The 3,685-nt window shown below is 35.9% G+C and overlaps 1 non-coding gene across 1 annotated transcript; it reads left to right on the top strand.

Moving 5' to 3' along the window:
* The first annotated feature begins 518 nt into the window (after positions 1-518).
* LOC142863445 (small nucleolar RNA SNORD67) lies at positions 519-617 on the top strand. The gene has a single exon (XR_012914211.1). It is a non-coding gene; the product is annotated as a small nucleolar RNA SNORD67 (small nucleolar RNA).
* Positions 618-3,685: the final 3,068 nt, after the last annotated feature.

Here is a 3,685-nt window from a genome sequence, read left to right as displayed (position 1 = left end):
CTGACCTAACAAATGACCCAATGGGCACAAGGCTATGAAGAATAAAAACATCCATTATAATTTTCCTCAATATTTTAAACTTCAGATAGCTTTATAAAAAATTGAGCATAAAATACCTTCACTCTTACTGGCCATAAAGAAAAATGCAGCGTGAAGAATGTCATTCCAAAAGGCCCATGAGTTACTCTTTTTTTTTTTTTTATAAGGACTAAAGCCTGGATTGTGCTAGTGACTAGGTCATTGTAGGACAACCTTGACACAGAAGAGGAAAAAAATGTAGAATTACTTGTTTATATTAGCATCATGGCCTTAGGCAAAGAGTATTCTGATGTGGACAAAAAGAAAGACACCCAAGCCATTATTTTTCAAGTTTAACCATATAAAATTGCAAGCAATATGTTATCAGTGACCATAGCCCTTGTCAAGTGGAATTCATATGAACGAATTTTAGATTAATTAATTATTTTTTGTTTGTTTGTTTTTCATGGAAAAGGCACAATTGAAATTAGGAAGGTGAATGTGAGGGATGAGTTACACTCTGATGGAGCCATGGTATCAGGTGATACAGGAACCACTCAGAATCACCCTGGTGAAAAAAAATCAAGTAAATATACAAAAAAAAATTAAAATAATAAATATATAAATAAATTAGGGAGATGAAATAGGACTATGAAGACATGGATATTAGAGGCAGAAACCTTTAGACTCATGATTCATCCTCTCCCTATTTGTGAATTTTCAGGTCAACTTACTGTATATTTGTGAATCACAGTTTCCTTATCTGTAAAGCACAGATAGTAATTCTCACTTCCGTGGAGTCCTGAGCTTGAATGGGATAATACACCTGTTTAGCACAGTATCTGACACAGTGAAAGCTCGGTAATCACTAGCTATTATTATTAGCCTCATTGTTTTGAGGAAAAAAATTTAAAATAAAGGGATATTGTAAAAAGTGTAAAATTAAACCTTCAATGAAAACATTTTAACTGATCTTTGAACTTTACATATCTAAAAACACAGAATCTTTGTCATATTTTCTTTTTGTTAATATTTTCTCTAATTTCTAAATTATCTGCTTGACTGCTCCATGTCTTAGCTTTTATATTCGCCTATATTTCATGGTGATTTCCCAATTCTTCTTTTGTGCAATAGCAAAAATCAAACTTCATTTTAGTTCTTATTTTCTGCACAGAGGCTATAGCTCTAAAATTTCTCTAGTATTCATGCAGTGCCTTCTCATATTCAGGTCTCTCTTAGAAGTGTCCTAACATGTTTTGCATCTATTTATCAGGCACTTAAGGAATTTTTGTTGATGTAACTGTTTTCTTTTTATAACAAATCTTCAGTTTATCTAAGTTGCATTCTAGCATGTTAACTTATACTTGGAGGAGAATGGCTATTCCATACCTTGAAGAAGCAATCAGTGGGACAGATTTAGTTATAAAAATTTATAAGATATTGTTTTCACTTTATTTTCTACCCTTTTCATTCATGTGGTATAGATCTAAAAGGCCCAAGTCAGACTATGTGCGGTTCTTAAAAGCAAAATGCAAAACATCTTTCATCCTCCACTACATTAATCCTTTATTCTCTTTGAAAAACTGAATTCGCCTTTTTTCTCTCACTGAGTAAGATCATTTCTGGTTTTTCAGAAATCTGTAATGTTTTCTTACCCTTGAAGCCTGTATATGGAAGACTAACCAGAGCAGGTTTTCTTTTGTTTTATTATTTGTACATTATACAATGTAAAAAAAAAAAATTTAAATCCATAATCAGCTGGAGTTCCAGAGATCTGAATTATGTGCTAACTACTCTGGTTAATTAGAGTGCTATTTAATTTTTGTAATTCAGCCTGAGCCTGGATAGTGCAAAATCCATTTGACCTGTATCTTACAGTCATCCGCTTGCCACAAGTCTCAGACCTTTTTAATGATGAACTGCTCTGACTGGTAATCACCTTTGGGCCTCCTGTTCCTTCTCTTTACAAATTAAAAAGAAGTCTGCAAAAACATCCTGGTGCAAGGTGCACAGGCAACACAGGGAGGTTGCAAGAGTAGAAAACTAACAGCGATCCTGAATACTGATGACTAAAAGATGTTGTGAAACCACCTCCAACCCTCCTCTACTCATTGTGGATTTAGAAAAGAAGATGGAGAAGAATTACACTGAGCCGAGGGGAGAGTATAATGTGCCCAGGGAATGTGATGGAGAAGTGGATGTGGCTAGATCCTATCTGGTGCGTGTCTGTTAGGGACAGGGGCTGTCACGATCAGATTGCAGTTTTAAAGGTCCTGGGTACCTGTATGGAATGAATTAGAGAAGGTGACTATGAAAATGATACAAATAGTTAATGAAACTTGCTTGATATATTCCACACAAGAAAGGGTAGTGACTTGAATTTAGGATGGTGGTGTTAATGAGACATTCCTGTAGATAATATTTTGTTGAGCAGCTACTATATGTTATGACCTATTTTAGATGTTAGAAAAAAAGAATTTTGAATATGGAGGACAAGAGTCCTGCTTTAACAAAGCTTACTTTCTAATTAGAGGGAGCTAAGAAGAAGAGTGAATCAATAAATAATAATTAAAACTAGTCAAGTTATAATCACAGTGTTGGAGGGGACTTCAGGTTGGGACATTAGGAAAGAAGGGTTCTCTGAAAAGTGGACATTAAAACAAAGCACTCATTGATAAGAACAAGCCAGTCACAAAAGCCACTAAGCAGGAATGAACTTGATATATTCAAGAAAAATTTGGTATGATAAGGGCAGAAGGAGAGAGGGGATGATAAAAGTTGATACTGTCCAATAAATAGGACTTTTTAAGTTGGGTAAGAGTTTGGATGGTAAACAAAGATTTTTATGAAAGCAAATGATGTATCTGAAATTAGATTTTGAACAGATCGCTCTGGCTCCTGTGTGGTGAATGGATTGTAGAGGGCAAGGAGAAACTTAGATAGATCAGTTCATAATTTTTTTACTTTGTCCTGAGTAAAGATGATGGACTCAGAGTGGCTGCAGTAAAGACAGAAAACAGAGGCAAGATCTAGGAGATTTGGGGGGTAACATTGATAGTACTTAATGATAAATTTAATATGGAGGTTGAAAGAAAGAGACAAATCAAGGACAAATCCTAGATTTTGTCTTCAGCAGTAAAGTGACTGTGGCGCCATGTAGGAAATTGAGAAACCAGGCTGGGGGCAGTGGCTCACACCTGTAATTCTAGCACTCTGAGAGGCCGAGGCAAAAGGATCTCTTGAGGTCAGGAGTTCGAGACCAACTTGAGCAAGAGTGAGACACCATCTCTACTAAAAATAGAAAAAATTAGCTATGCAACCAAAAATAGAAAAAAATTAGCCGAGCATGATGGTGCATGCCTGTAGTCCCAGCTACTTGGGAGGCTGGGGCAGGAGGATCGCTTGAGCCCAGCAGTTTGAGGTTGCTGTGAACTAGCTGATGCCAGAGCACTCTAGCCCAGGCAACAGAATGAGATTCTGTCTCAAAAAAGAAAAAAAAAAAAAAAAAAAAAAAAAAAGGAAATGAAGTAATCCAGGGAAGATCAGGTTTGGAGAGGAAAAATATAAGTATTGCTGAGAAGTTATTAGCCTGTTGCCCTGTAGATAGATTACATTGAAAGATGGCCACATGAGTCTGGAGTTTGCAGTAAGTTCAAGAAAAAGACAC

Source organism: Microcebus murinus, chromosome 21, assembly GCF_040939455.1.
Source record: "Microcebus murinus isolate Inina chromosome 21, M.murinus_Inina_mat1.0, whole genome shotgun sequence".
NCBI classification, from domain to species: Eukaryota; Metazoa; Chordata; class Mammalia; order Primates; family Cheirogaleidae; genus Microcebus; species Microcebus murinus.
Note: the sequence above shows the minus strand (reverse complement) of the source record. Positions and strands in the feature narration are given on the sequence as shown.